Source organism: Pelophylax lessonae (genome assembly GCF_965119305.1).
Source record: "Pelophylax lessonae genome assembly, chromosome: 7".
Taxonomy (NCBI): domain Eukaryota; kingdom Metazoa; phylum Chordata; class Amphibia; order Anura; family Ranidae; genus Pelophylax; species Pelophylax lessonae.
In genome coordinates this window covers 275,173,360-275,189,215 of record NC_138774.1, presented here as the reverse complement: position 1 = coordinate 275,189,215, position 15,856 = coordinate 275,173,360, and the positions used below count along the sequence as shown (strand labels likewise).

Below are 15,856 nucleotides of genomic sequence, written 5' to 3'. Positions count from 1 at the left end.
CATTCAAAGATTCCAACGACCAGCAAGAACGAGTCCTTACATGTAAAGAGCACCTGTCATTTCAGATCCATCATGGCAGCGCCTGTTAGCAGGCATCCACTCACCTGCTGCTGCCACGTCCCTCACCTTGTTGTATCACTGCCGTATCACCAGCTGTCCCATAAGGCTTGATTCACACCTATGCACGTAGCTTTTGAGCATTTCTGTAGTGCTTTCTACGTTTTTTTTTTTTTTATTTGTTTTTAGGCAGATTTAAAAACGTCAAAACGCAAATTGCGGTAAAAACACATTACTTGCGTTTTGGATGCAGGTCCATTGAAGTCTAATACATGCAAAATGCTGCATTTTGCAGGAAAAAAAGTCCCAGACCCTTTCCAAAAACGCAGAGGCACAAAAATGCTTTAATGTGAACGAGTTGCATAGGAACCCATGTTAAAAAAAAAAAATGAAATGCATTTCTACAAAAAGCATGAAAAAACGCAATCGTGTGAATCGCGCCTGAGGCCCCTTTCACACAGGTGGACCGTTAGATCCGCCTGTCAGTTTTTTTGGCGGATCTGAACGGTCACCCCATGCATCTCTATGGGACATCGGATGTCCGCTGACATCCAATCCGTCAAATGTGGACAGATGGAAACCCTATTTTCCATCCATCCAGCAGATCGGATGGGAACGGACAGACGGTCTGTTCCCATCCGATTTCCCCCATAGAGATGCATGGGGAACTGACAGCTGTGTCTCCGCACACAGCGCAGAGACACAGCTGTCATCCTCCAGCTCAGCGGGGGGGAATCGGCGGCTCGATCCCCCGCTGAGAAAAACGGAATCCGTCCGACGGACGGATAGTGTGAAAGAGGCCTAAGAGTCTTTTGAAAGTCACCATACTTCCCGCAGAAACCACCTCTTGTGTTAGAGAATTCCACAATCTTGTAGCCCTAACAGTAAAGAACCCCCTGCGTTGCCTGAGGTTAAAACGCTTCTCCTCTAATCGCATTGTATGCCCTCGAGTCCTCATGCAACCCCTTCGACTGAATAGCTTTTTTTCTATGCTGAGATCACCATTGAGGTATTTATAAATTGCTATCATGTCCCCTCTCAGGCGTCTCTTCTCCAGGGAGAATAAATCAAGCGATTGCAGACGCTCTTCATAATTAAGGTCCTATAATCCCCTAATGCTGATGCGACAAGTGCTCCAAAGCCGGATCCATTGTTGCATCAGTGTGAACTGGGCCTAAAAGAGGAAAAAAGTGTATTACTGACCTTCTTCCTCACTCCAGCGCTCTTCACTCTGTGCTCTGACTTGTGGTTGATGTACACAGCAGAACCTGATGATAGGAGTGTGCGACAACCCCCCCACCCCGTCCCCACCAGAGCAGCTTGGGACAAGGTTACAGGAGACGGTCACACAGATAGAGGGAGGAATGAGGCGACTATTACACCCTAATCCCCCCCCCCCCCGACTTAAACATTTAACCCTTCCAGTTCTGAGTCCCCCAATACAAAGGAAAGTTCTCTCTTATCTGGAGTGAGGCTTTTAGGTGACACGGCCATGCCTATGGGTGCTGGTTATACTCAGTACCAAGTAATCATAGCAGGCTGCTCTCCTGGCAACAGAGATATCACAGCATGTTGTATCATTCTGATAAAGGGAAAGGAATGCGAGCGATCCAGTCCCTCGGGAGGGGCAGTGTTGACATCCAAAAAAAAAAAAAGTTCCAGACTATATGTAGCAGGTTTTCCAGGCCTGTGGTCTGATGTGGGTCTGCCATTGTTACCGGTTACCTCTCCAGCCCCTGTGAGCTGTGGCCCTGGGTGTGAGCACTGAGACATTGACAACTCCGGCATCTTTGTTTTGTGGTTTTATTGTAGATAAGGGGATGGGAGCAATGCTGTATTTTGGCCTAGGCCAACAAGGCCCAGGCCTAGGGCAGCACTTTGCAGGGGGCAGCAAAAAAGCCACCCCCTCCACCTGAGACTATTGGCCACTGATTGCTAGAGCCGCCTCTTTCACCCCCTCTCTCTCTCTCTCTCATCCCCCCCCTCTCTCTCTCTCATCCCCCCCTCTCTCTCTCATCCCCCCCCCTCTCTCTCTCTCTCTCATCCCCCCCCCCTCTCTCTCTCATCCCTCTCTCTCTCTCTCTCATCCCTCTCTCTCTCTCTCTCATCCCCCCCTCTCTCTCTCTCATCCCCCCCCTCTCTCTCTCTCTCTCATCCCCCCCTCTCTCTCTCATCCCCCCCTCTCTCTCTCTCATCCCCCCTCTCTCTCTCTCTCATCCCTCCTCTCTCTCTCTCTCTCTCATCCCTCTCTCTCTCATCCCCCCCTCTCTCATCCCCCTCTCTCTCTCTCATCCCTCTCTCTCTCTCTCTCTCTCTCATCCCCCTCTCTCTCATCCCCCTCTCTCTCATCCCCCTCTCTCTCCTTAAATTTTGGAGGGAGTCACATCCGTTAAAAAAAGGAGTGAGGCAAATTTAGATTGGGGGTGGGGGGCGCCCAATTTTAGTCTTGCCTAGGGCAGCACAAAACCAAAATACACCACTGGATAGGAGAAGGGAATGAGTGGGATACTCCTTTAGGCTCAACTAGATACAATTGTGGGACTTTCCTGGCAAAAATGCCTGTTAGCGCTGTCTTGGCGCCAGCCGATGCTAGCCAACGCTTCCTGATGCTTGAACACTGTGTAATTACTGAAACTGTGCTGGATCCTCGACTTTAGTCCAGAAGATCCAGGACTGTAGAAGTGCTTGACTTGTAACACTGCAATAGCTCAGAGTCACTGAAAGTCACTCAGAGTCCCTCCAGCACTGCACTGGCTGAGAAAATTCCTTGTAAGTTCCTGTTGCAACTCTCAACTGGCAAACTTCACACTGTGCACTATTACTTCAGGGCCCAAACCACAGGCGCCCCCTTCACGCTCTTCAGGGTTCACTGACTATGTACCCCCTCTGTCACTTCAGGGTCCTCAACCTAGGTACCCCCTTTCACCACTAGCTGGCACTGGATCCCCGAACCTCCACTGGAGTGGTCCCCTCTAACTTCAGGCAGACCCCCAGGGGCAATCCTCAGTACTCACGACCTGTGTAGGCTTTCCTGGGACTGGACCCCTCTGACTCTCCGCAGGTTCTCGGCACACCAGATCCCCTCAACTTAGCTCAGCACTCTCTGGATCTTCAGGCAGCACCCCGAGATCCTCTTCCCTAGACAGGAGGGGTGACAACCGTTCTCTCCCTCCTGGGACTCTGCTCCCGCCAAAGACATTGTCTCATGTGCCACCACCAAACTTATACCCATTCCCAGAATCCTTTGCAGCACAATCTGCCTTCTGAGGTGGTTACGAACCTGGATGTATCCCCCGATTGGGTTTCCTCCACTGCCCTATGAGAAGCCTCTCACAGGAGCCAGTGGGGAAACTCCCCCTTCAGCAGGCACATCTGGAAGCCCTGACACCCTGACTAATGAATCACAGCCCTGCTGTTAGGCAGACAAGGCCCACTATATCTTTACCTAGCACCTACCTGTAGGGTGCTGCATATAGAACACTGGAAGGTTCAAGGAGAGCTCACGCTTTTCTGAGGTCTGCATCCCCTTCATCCAGCATGGCAGCCAGGGAACCTTCTCATAAGGAGAAAAGAAAAAGAGCGACCCCCTGTGGGTGGGGCTATGTAAGCTGCCACACCTCCAGTGATATAAAAAAGATTTTTTTTTTTAGTACATTAAAAATAATAAATAGCATGAAATTCTGTGCATCTTTTTTACAAATAAATACAATACAAGTCGACATTAAGATGAATACATGCTATATACATAGGTGATTGGATAAAAACAAACAATGGCCTGTAGATGGTGTTGGTCATAGAAATTAACATAACATGGTGGAAATCCTCCAAAAACCCGACGCGTTTCAGGTGATATCACCTTTCCTCAGGGGTAAGGTAGATGGAGTATTGCGATTTCCTAAATCGTATTAATAAGAAGTAAATCGGTTCAATAAAGTAACATGTGCATATTCATCAATAAGAGTTACAGTGCTTTGTGAAAGTATTCGGCCCCCTTGAACTTTGCAACCTTTTGCCACATTTCAGGCTTCAAACATAAAGATATAAAACTGTAATTTTTTTGTGAAGAATCAACAACAAGTGGGACACAATCATGAAGTGGAACGAAATTTATTGGATATTTCAAACTTTTTTAACAAATAAAAAACTGAAAAATTGGCCTTGCAAAAATATTCAGCCCCTTTACTTTCAGTGCAGCAAACTCTCTCCAGAAGTTCAGTGAGGATCTCTGAATGATCCAATGTTGACCTAAATGACTAATGATGATAAATAGAATCCACCTGTGTGTAATCAAGTCTCCGTATAAATGCACCTGCACTGTGATAGTCTCAGAGGTCCGTTTAAAGCGCAGAGAGCATCATGAAGAACAAGGAACACACCAGGCAGGTCCGAGATACTGTTGTGGAGAAGTTTAAAGCTGGATTTGGATATAAAAAGATTTCCCAAGCTTTAAACATCCCAAGGAGCACTGTGCAAGTGATAATATTGAAATGGAAGGAGTATCAGACCACTGCAAATCTACGAAGACCTGGCCGTCCCTCTAAACTTTCAGCTCATACAAGGAGAAGACTGATCAGAGATGCAGCCAAGAGGCCCATGATCACTCTGGATGAACTGCAGAGATCTACAGCTGAGGTGGGAGACTCTGTCCATAGGACAACAATCAGTCGTATACTGCACAAATCTGGCCTTTATGGAAGAGTGGCAAGAAGAAAGCCATTTCTTAAAGATATCCATAAAAAGTGTTGTTTAAAGTTTGCCACAAGCCACCTGGGAGACACCAAACATGTGGAAGAAGGGGCTCTGGTCAGATGAAACCAAAATCAAACTTTTTGGCAACAATGCAAAACGTTATGTTTGGCGTAAAAGCAACACAGCTCATCACCCTGAACACACCATCCCCACTGTCAAACATGGTGGTGGCAGCATCATGGTTTGGGCCTGCTTTTCTTCAGCAGGGACAGGGAAGATGGTTAAAATTGATGGGAAGATGGATGGAGCCAAATACAGGACCATTCTGGAAGAAAACCTGATGGAATCTGCAAAAGACCTGAGACTGGGACGGAGATTTGTCTTCCAAAAAGACAATGATCCAAAACATAAAGCAAAATCTACAATGGAATGGTTCACAAATAAACATATCCAGGTGTTAGAATGGCCAAGTCAAAGTCCAGACCTGAATCCAATCGAGAATCTGTGGAAAGAACTGAAAACTGCTGTTCACAAACACTCTCCATCCAACCTCACTGAGCTCGAGCTGTTTTGTAAGGAGGAATGGGCAAAAATTTCAGTCTCTCGATGTGCAAAACTGATAGAGACATACCCCAAGCGACTTACACCTGTAATCGCAGCAAAAGGAGGCGCTACAAAGTATTAACTTAAGGGTGCTGAATAATTTTGCACGCCCAATTTTTCAGTTTTTTGTTAAAAAAGTTTGAAATATTCAATAAATTTTGTTCCACTTCATGATTGTGTCCCACTTGTTGTTGATTCTTCACAAAAAATTACAGTTTTATATCTTTATGTTTGAAGCCTGAAATGTGACAAAAGGTCGCAAAGTTCAAAGGGGCCGAATACTTTTGCAAGGCACTGTATGTCTGTGTACCAAAATGAGTGTTCACAGTGACAGGGTAGCCATGACCAATGGAGTACGGGAGAGAGAATAATAAAAAAAGTTCTTGGCCAAACTGTTAGCACTCGGCATAGGTGACAAACTGAACGAAAAAAGGACTCATTTATGTCCATTGAACAATTTTTCGTTCGATATTCGGTCATTATGTGGCCGATCGTCTGCTCTCACGGCCAGCTTTTCCTTTTTTGAAAAGGAGTTTGCCCGATATTTCGGCTAGTGTATGGCCAGCATAACTGTGAGGGGATGGGCTTGCTGCATGAACACAGAGACCTGTGTTCCTAAATAAGAGGAACCCAGGATCCCTGTGCTCATTACTGACAGAACAACCGTCTGCTATATTTACAACTGCAGATCACCGTTTTGTCTCCACGGGGAGCGATCGCGGGTGCCCGGCGGAAATTGCGGCCGTCGGACCTGCCGATCAACTTCCCCTGTGGCAACTGGACGCACGCTCCCACCTGCAAAGTGATGTACAGGTACGTCGTTTTGTGGGTCAGAGCCGGCCTGCCACAGTAAAACTACAGCGGCTGGTCAGCAAGCAGTTAAATAAAAAAAAATAAATTTTTTTTTTAAAAAAAATCTATTTTTATCCACCCTGGTTGGGATGTTCATGACATCACTGAGGTCAATGATCTGAAATGTAAATTTTAGGGCAATGATGTCAGTAGCATTCCAGCCCCTTTTAAAAAGTCACCTACAAGGCAAAGAAAATCCCCCCACCCCCCGCAGATCATTGGACCAAGAATGACAGCTGACCTCCGGGTTCAAATCAGAACCCAATTCTGAATGTCAGCTCATCCCTCGCCCCCTCGGAACCCACACTGTCTGTGTTCAGCACAACGCACCTACATGGATGTCAAATGTGGGACAAGCGGTTGTGTCCATGTGGCCGCTGCGTCCCAACTGACATGAATGGGAAGGGATGCATGGAACACCCATACACCCCATGGGGGTACACATGGCCCTCACATGGGAGGATACTGTAGTAGTACATCCCATATGAACGAGGCCTTATTCTCATTATTCACGGTGTACAGCTCTCTGCACCCCGGGGAAGGAGCTCTCACTGATCTTCAATGGTCATAGACAGTCTGACTCCAGCCCCAGGGTGTCTCCAAGGAGGATCGGGGTCACTTGGGGTTACTCTGGGGCGTCTCCAAGGAGGATCGGGGTCACTTGGGGTTACTCTGGGGCATCTCCAACGAGGATCGGGGTCACTCGAGGTTACTCTCGGGCATCTCCAACGAAGATCGGGGTCACTTGGGGTTACTCTGGGATGTCTCCAAGGAGGATCGGGGTCACTTGGGGTTACTCTGGGGCGTCTCCAAGGAGGATCGGGGTTACTCTGGGGCGTCTCCAAGGAGGATCGGGGTCACTTGGGGTTACTCTGGGGCGTCTCCAAGGAGGATCGCGGTCACTTGGGGTTACTCTGGGGCGTCTCCAAGGAAGATTGGGGTCACTCTGGGGCGTCTCCAAGGAGGATCGGGGTTACTCTGGGGCGTCTCCAAGGAGGATCGGGGTCACTTGGGGTTACTCTGGGGCGTCTCCAAGGAGGATCGCGGTCACTTGGGGTTACTCTGGGGCGTCTCCAAGGAAGATTGGGGTCACTCTGGGGCGTCTCCAAGGAGGATCGGGGTTACTCTGGGGCGTCTCCAACGAGGATCGGGGTCACTTGGGGTTACTCTGGGGCGTCTCCAAGGAGGATCGCGGTCACTTGGGGTTACTCTGGGGCGTCTCCAAGGAAGATCGGGGTCACTCTGGGGCGTCTCCAAGGAGGATCGGGGTTACTCTGGGGCGTCTCCAAGGAGGATCGGGGTCACCTGGGGTTACTCTGGGGCGTCTCCAAGGAGGATCGGGGTCACTTGGGGTTACTCTGGGGCGTCTCCAAGGAGGATCGGGGTCACTTGGGGTTACTCTGGGGCAGTGGTGGGAAACATTCCTGCTATGAGGATCCTTCAGTGCGGTCCATGACATCACCAATGGGTCACACATAGAATTCCGTGAACATTCAGTCTCAGGAAAAACAGACTCATAAAAAGATATAAATTAAATATATTGATCCTGCGAGCGACTATCTATGAAAATAAGTGAATTTAGGCTGCCAGCATTTTTCACATTCCCACTCATGTCCTAACTAAATCAATACACAATAAATGCTGTGCAGCGTTTGTTGTGTATTGACATAAAAAGATATAATCAGAGATTGCGGCCAGGGACCGCGCGACGACAGGCGTGCCAGGGAGGACGCGACGACAGGCGTGCCAGGGAGGACGCGACGACAGGCGTGCCAGGGGACAACGCGACGACAGGCGTGCCAGGGACAGCAAGACGACAGGCGTGCCAGGGACAGCAAGACGACAGGCGTGCCAGGGACAGCAAGACGACAGGCGTGCCAGGGACAGCAAGACGACAGGCGTGCCAGGGACAGCAAGACGACAGGCGTGCCAGGGACAACGCGACGACAGGCGTGCCAGGGACAACGCGACGACAGGCGTGCCAGGGACAACGCGACGACAGGCGTGCCAGGGACAACGCGACGACAGGGGTGCCAGGGACAGCGCGACGACAGGCGTGCCAGGGACAGCAAGACGACAGGCGTGCCAGGGACAGCAAGACGACAGGCGTGCCAGGGACAGCAAGACGACAGGCGTGCCAGGGACAACGCGACGACAGGCGTGCCAGGGACAACGCGACGACAGGCGTGCCAGGGACAGCAAGACGACAGGCGTGCCAGGGACAACGCGACGACAGGCGTGCCAGGGACAGCAAGACGACAGGCGTGCCAGGGACAACGCGACGACAGGCGTGCCAGGGACAGCAAGACGACAGGCGTGCCAGGGACAGCAAGACGACAGGCGTGCCAAGGACAACGCGACGACAGGCGTGCCAGGGACAACGCGACGACAGGCGTGCCAGGGACAACGCGACGACAGGCGTGCCAGGGACAACGCGACGACAGGCGTGCCAGGGACAGCAAGACGACAGGCGTGCCAGGGACAGCAAGACGACAGGCGTGCCAGGGACAGCAAGACGACAGGCGTGCCAGGGACAGCAAGACGACAGGCGTGCCAGGGACAACGCGACGACAGGCGTGCCAGGGACAACGCGACGACAGGCGTGCCAGGGACAACGCGACGACAGGCGTGCCAGGGACAACGCGACGACAGGCGTGCCAGGGACAACGCGACGACAGGCGTGCCAGGGACAGCGCGACGACAGGCGTGCCAGGGACAGCAAGACGACAGGCGTGCCAGGGACAGCAAGACGACAGGCGTGCCAGGGACAACGCGACGACAGGCGTGCCAGGGACAACGCGACGACAGGCGTGCCAGGGACAACGCGACGACAGGCGTGCCAGGGACAACGCGACGACAGGCGTGCCAGGGACAACGCGACGACAGGCGTGCCAGGGACAACGCGACGACAGGCGTGCCAGGGACAGCAAGACGACAGGCGTGCCAGGGACAACGCGACGAAAGGCATGCGAGGGACAACGTCACGACAGGCGGCCAGGGACCACGTGACAAGAGATGGTCAGGGAGTGCAGACATAATACAAGGGATGGTCATCAATAAGATTGGACCAAGAACTGTTTGTGTCACTCAGAGTAACCATCATGCTCTCACTATGACAACCGGGCTCTGATTGGTTGCCTCTTTCAGCAGACACTTCCCTGAGAATTAGAGGAATCTTCCAGAGCCAATCACAAGGTGACACCTGAGGACGGATTACACTACAATCACAGCCACCACCCGATCCCCACCACCGCCTCATACTCACTGGCGTTTCACATCAACCACTGCCACCCCGCAGCTTCCAACAGCGCCCGGCTCCTAGGAGCGCATGTGACACAACACACACACACACACACTTCCGGCCTGACAGACCTGCCACCAATCAGGGCGCACGCTTGCTCAGGCAGCCAACCAACGCTAGAACACCACAGAGCAGTAAGCCAACCAGGAGAGCGCTCACACTAGAGTGGCACGGCGTCTGACCAATCGCTGAGCGACCGGCTAGTGTCTTGATAGCGGAGAGTAATGTGTGGGGCGGCTGGAGCGCGCAGAGAAGAGGAGAGGAGAGTGTACGTGCGGGGGCGCGCAGTGGCAGAGAGCTGTGTGAAGCAGCGGGGGCGCGCAGTGGCACAGAGCTGAGTGAAGCAGCGGGGGCGCGCAGTAGAATGGAGAATTGTATGTGCGGGGGCGCGCAGTGGAACGGAGAATTGTGTGTGCGGGGGCGCGCAAGTGGCATAGAGAGCTGTGTAAAGCAGTGTTGTATGTAGGGCGGCGGGGACGCGCAATGGGATACAGGGCTATGTGAAAGGAGACGGGGGCGCGTAGTGGGGTTACTGAACACACAGAGAACTCCATTCACTGACAGAGAACTCCATTCACTGACAGAGAGCTCCATTCACTGACAGAGAGCTCCATTCACTGAGAGAGAACTCCATTCACTGAGAGAGAATTCTATTCACTGAGAGAGGACTCCATTCACTGAGAGAGAACTCTATTCACTGAGAGAGAACTCTATTCACTGACAGAGAACTCCATTCACCGAGAGAGAACTCCATTCACTGACAGAGAACTCCATTCACCGAGAGAGAACTCCATTCACTGACAGAGAACTCCATTCACCGAGAGAGAACTCCATTCACCGAGAGAGAACTCTATTCACCGAGAGAGAACTCCATTCACCGAGAGAGAACTCCATTCACCGAGAGAGAACTGTATTCACTGACAGAGAACTCTATTCACTGACAGAGAACTCCATTCACCGAGAGAGAACTCCGTTCACTGACAGAGAACTCCATTCACTGAGAGAGAACTCTATTCACTGAGAGAGAACTCCATTCACTGACAGAGAACTCCATTCACTGACAGAGAACTCCATTCACTGACAGAGAACTCCATTCACCGAGAGAGAACTCCGTTCACTGACAGAGAACTCCATTCACTGAGAGAGAACTCTATTCACTGAGAGAGAACTCCATTCACCGACAGAGAACTCTATTCACTGAGAGAGAACTCCATTCACTGACAGAGAACTCTATTCACTGACAGAGAACTCCATTCACTGACAGAGAACTCCATTCACTGACAGAGAACTCCATTCACTGAGAGAGAACTCCATTCACTGACAGAGAACTCCATTCACCGAGAGAGAACTCTATTCACCGAGAGAGAACTCTATTCACCGAGAGAGAACTCCATTCACCGAGAGAGAACTCCATTCACCGAGAGAGAACTCTATTCACTGAGAGAGAACTCCATTCACTGAGAGAGAACTCCATTCACTGACAGAGAACTCCATTCACCGAGAGAGAACTCCATTCACCGACAGAGAACTCCATTCACTGAGAGAGAACTCCATTCACTGAGAGAGAACTCCATTCACTGAGAGAGAACTCCATTCACCGACAGAGAACTCCATTCACTGAGAGAGAACTCTATTCACTGAGAGAGAACTCCATTCACTGACAGAGAACTCCATTCACTGACAGAGAACTCCATTCACTGACAGAGAACTCTATTCACCGACAGAGAACTCTATTCACCGACAGAGAACTCTATTCACCGACAGAGAACTCCATTCACCGACAGAGAACTCCATTCACCGAGAGAGAACTCTATTCACCGAGAGAGAACTCCATTCACCGAGAGAGAACTCCATTCACTGACAGAGAACTCTATTCACTGAGAGAGAACTCCATTCACTGAGAGAGAACTCCATTCACTGACAGAGAACTCCATTCACCGAGAGAGAACTCCATTCACCGAGAGAGAACTCCATTCACTGAGAGAGAACTCCATTCACTGAGAGAGAACTCCATTCACTGAGAGAGAACTCCATTCACTGAGAGAGAACTCCATTCACCGACAGAGAACTCCATTCACTGACAGAGAACTCCATTCACTGAGAGAGAACTCCATTCACTGAGAGAGAACTCTATTCACTGAGAGAGAACTCCATTCACTGACAGAGAACTCCATTCACTGACAGAGAACTCCATTCACTGACAGAGAACTCTATTCACCGACAGAGAACTCTATTCACCGACAGAGAACTCCATTCACCGACAGAGAACTCCATTCACCGAGAGAGAACTCCATTCACCGAGAGAGAACTCCATTCACTGAGAGAGAACTCCATTCACCGACAGAGAACTCCATTCACCGACAGAGAACTCCATTCACTGAGAGAGAACTCTATTCACTGAGAGAGAACTCCATTCACTGACAGAGAACTCCATTCACTGACAGAGAACTCTATTCACCGACAGAGAACTCTATTCACCGACAGAGAACTCCATTCACCGACAGAGAACTCCATTCACCGAGAGAGAACTCTATTCACCGAGAGAGAACTCCATTCACCGAGAGAGAACTCCATTCACCGACAGAGAACTCCATTCACTGACAGAGAACTCCATTCACTGACAGAGAACTCCATTCACTGACAGAGAACTCCATTCACTGACAGAGAACTCCATTCACTGACAGAGAACTCCATTCACCGACAGAGAACTCCATTCACCGAGAGAGAACTCCATTCACCGAGAGAGAACTCCATTCACTGAGAGAGAACTCCATTCACCGAGAGAGAACTCCATTCACCGACAGAGAACTCCATTCACTGAGAGAGAACTCCATTCACTGACAGAGAACTCCATTCACTGACAGAGAACTCCATTCACTGACAGAGAACTCCATTCACTGACAGAGAACTCTATTCACCGACAGAGAACTCTATTCACCGACAGAGAACTCCATTCACCGACAGAGAACTCCATTCACCGAGAGAGAACTCTATTCACCGAGAGAGAACTCCATTCACCGAGAGAGAACTCCATTCACCGACAGAGAACTCCATTCACTGACAGAGAACTCCATTCACTGACAGAGAACTCCATTCACTGACAGAGAACTCCATTCACTGACAGAGAACTCCATTCACTGACAGAGAACTCCATTCACTGACAGAGAACTCCATTCACTGACAGAGAACTCCATTCACTGACAGAGAACTCCATTCACTGACAGAGAACATGTTGCTAAATATATAATGTTTGGAGGTTCTAAGTCATTTTCTAGCAAAAAAAAAATACTGACTTTAACTAGTAAGCAACATGGGTCTGAAATAGGCCTGGTCCTTAAGTGATTATCTGACAATTGCGCGGTCGTGCGACGCTGTACCCAAATAACATTTTTGTCCTTTTTTTTTCCCCCACATATAGAGCTTTCTTTTGGCGGTATTTGATCTCCTCTTTTTTTTTTTTTTGCGCTATAAACAAAAAAAAAAAAAAAAACTACAATTTTGAAAGAAAAAACAATATTTTTTTTTACTTTCTGCTGTAAAACATATCCAATAAAAAAAATAAAAAAAAAGTAAAAATGTCGAATTTGTTCATCAATTTAGACCAACTGCCTAAGGAGGGAGCTCTTTCTCTGATTTCACCCCCCTCACATATTCTCTCAGCTCTGAGCTCAGTGTTTGAGTGCAGTGCAAATTCCCCCTACTGCCTGGGCTTCCCCAAATGTTGGCCCCCCAGCCCCCACGGTGGTGCTGCCATCCCTCCTCTCTTCTCCCCCCGGCTACTGCAGGGGATGTTTCAGGATGGAGAGCGGGGGGGGAGAGGGATAGTAAATATGTCAATTACCTGTGCCTTCCTTTTCTAAATGAGCCCACTCACTCACTGTGTTCATCTATAACTGAAGCATCACAAACTGTTTACAATGCTTCAGTTTGTGAATGAACAGGAAGGCGCTCAGCACAGAGCACTTCCTATTCATTCACTGTCCAGTGCAGCTGAGGCTGCAGAGAAAGGCATGTGTGTTTGAGCTTTGGGGTGCCCCACCTATGTGTCTGATCAATGTGCCCCTAGAAATATGAGGAATAAACATACAAAACCATCAAATCCAGGGCTGTCCACTTCTCAGCTTGTAACACACATCAACATCTATTTCTGTCATTGGGGACTGGATACAAGAACTAGCCGGCCCTCATTGATGTGGTGCACGGGATCTCACGTCTGCATTCTCTCTTCTCTCCCTTTCTCAGTCATAGAAGATATTGTGCCGATTTGGGAATCTGTGACCAGGCAATCCAAGGAGGCTGCAGCATCATCTCACCTTGGTGAAAATGGAGGAAGGGGAATACAAACAAAAGAAGAAGAAAAAAAGGTAAAAAGTGATGTATTAACAAAAAAGTAAACTCTTTAATAATGCATAGCTCCCAACTGTCCCTGATTTGGAAGGACTGTCCCTGATTTCTAGGGGCTGTCCCTGATTTGGAGGGACTGTCCCTGATTTCTAGGGGCTGTCACTCTGTGAGGAGGATTCACTGCCTCGTCTTGAAATTTCTGAGTACCACGAGCATTTACCTGTATTAATTATTTAGTATTTGCTATGAAGGTCATGTGTAAATAGTCATTATACAAGCTCAGCGAATAGATCCGTAGAGTGTACTGATTGAAGTCTGTTATGGTTTGGGTAATCAGCTGTGTAGCCACGCCCACAAGGGCGGTATCCCCCTCCCACAACTCTGAGGGTCATGTGGATGCCTGGTCCACTATATTAAACCATGGACTCAGTCATGGCCTCCAGGCTTTGAGGAAGAGGCACGGCCTTGAAACGCGTCAACCCTCCGTCTTCACGAGACATTGGACTTTTATAAAGATGCTGCTCTATGGAATTGAAATCCTGGATTATTACGCATGTTTGTGAGTAGCTGATTTCAAAACGTATGTGATTAAAAAAGTTCGCTGAAGATAATGCGCTAGGCAGTGTTGGGGTAGTTACTCAAAAAATGTAACTAGTTACTTCTGTAAATTGTAATGAGATTACTTTACTAGTTACTGCATTTGAAAAGTAACTTCACTACTTATTACTTTACTTTCCTCTTTCTTAATTGACCGTGTAGAAGAAGATACATGACACTCTTTCTGCATAGAGTTTATTGTATAACACAGGCTTTGGGAAACATGAGAACAAAACCTGAAAAAACAGAATAAAACATAAAGTGCAACAAAAAGTCATAAACTTCATCCCTCTCTGTTCTTCTAAATAACGATTGTATCGCACGGCTTGGGTAACGCAGGAAAGCGCGTTCCTATAGCCTAGTAAAGTAGTGTAGTTACCTCCTATAGCCTAGTAAAGTAGTGTAGTTACCAATATTAGTATTGTAACTAGTTACTTTACTTAGTTACCAAAAAAAGTAATGTAGTTACTGTAATCAGTTACTTTGTAACTCGTTACCCCCAACACTGGCGCTAGGCTGGTGCGCCCCTTTCTTTATTTTTATTTGCAGTGTTTGGTTGACCACCCCAGTCGTAGAGGGCAGCAAAGCTTAGCCATAGTGGATGCCAAGTGTGAGTTCCGTGATAGAGGCAGCCTGAGGACCTACCGTATTTATCGGCGTATAACACGCGCCGGCGTATAACACGCACCCCAATATTTGGAGAGAAATTTCAGGAAAAAAGCTTAAATTTAACATAAACAGCTTTGAACTCAGAACGTTTTTTTTTTTAAATCAAATGACATCACCAGTGCCCATGAATGCATCCTTATCAGCAGTGTCCATAAATGCAGCCCACCAGCAGTGTCCATATATCCAGCCTCAATATATGCAGCCCACCAGCAGTGTCCATACATGCAGCCCACCAGCAGTGTCAATGAATGCAGCCCACCAGCAGTGTCCATACATGTAGCCCACAAGCAGTGTCAATGAATGCAGCCCACCAAGTGTCCATACATGCAGCCCACCAAGTGTCCATACATGCAGCCCACCAAGTGTCCATACATGCAGCCCACCAAGTGTCCATACATGCAGCCCACCAAGTGTCCATACATGCAGCCTAGCAAGCGCAATGTCCAAATATGCAGCATCGCAAGCGCCATTGGAACTAACCTCATTTTGTTTTAAAAAAGACCGGTAAGCAGCGCCGAGAGCAGAAGGGGGCGGGCCGGGCCGAGAAGGAAGGACGAGCTGTCATACCGTAAGAGCAGAAGGGGGCGGGCCGGGCCGAGAAGGAAGGACGAGCTGTCATACCGTAAGAGCAGAAGGGGGCTGGCCGAGCCGAGAAGGAAGGACGAGCTGTCATACCGTAAGAGCAGAAGGGGGCGGGCCGGGCCGAGAAGGAAGGACGAGCTGTCATACCGTAAGAGCAGAAGG

The 15,856-nt window shown here is 49.2% G+C and overlaps 1 protein-coding gene across 1 annotated transcript in view; it reads right to left on the bottom strand.

Moving 5' to 3' along the window:
- Positions 1–9,540, bottom strand: part of NTMT1 (N-terminal Xaa-Pro-Lys N-methyltransferase 1) — a 27,836-nt gene extending 18,296 nt beyond the window's left edge. Inside the window, exon 1 of the mRNA XM_082262665.1 lies at positions 9,467–9,540. The gene's annotated coding sequence lies outside the window, so the exon portion shown is untranslated. The remainder of the gene's footprint in view (positions 1–9,466) is intronic.
- Between the last annotated feature and the right edge of the window lie 6,316 nt (positions 9,541–15,856).